Source organism: Penaeus monodon, chromosome 22 (genome assembly GCF_015228065.2).
Source record: "Penaeus monodon isolate SGIC_2016 chromosome 22, NSTDA_Pmon_1, whole genome shotgun sequence".
Classification (NCBI taxonomy): domain Eukaryota; kingdom Metazoa; phylum Arthropoda; class Malacostraca; order Decapoda; family Penaeidae; genus Penaeus; species Penaeus monodon.
The window spans coordinates 24,291,970-24,292,299 of NC_051407.1; positions in this window are offsets into that span (position 1 = coordinate 24,291,970).

The window sequence follows — 330 nt, forward strand, 5'->3', positions numbered from 1 at the left end:
CAGGAATGAGCATAATTCTTCTTCCGGGATGTTGATTAGGAATTGGCATCTTAGATATGCTTTTTGATCTTTATATTGAAAAAAAAAACATAATAATAATATCAGAATGTTAATGATTCTTACGATAATTTTTCTTCCTAGACTTTATGTAATGCCGTTAAGTGTTCCTCGTATCCCCCTTTCTCACCTTTTTTATTATTGTCATTTCTTTTAGGGGGACAAAAAAGTCGCGTATGAAATATGTTGTAATGTTAACTGTAAACGTACATTTATCAAATTTCTCATTAAATATCGTCAGAAATATGTTATTATTATATAAGCGACTCACTT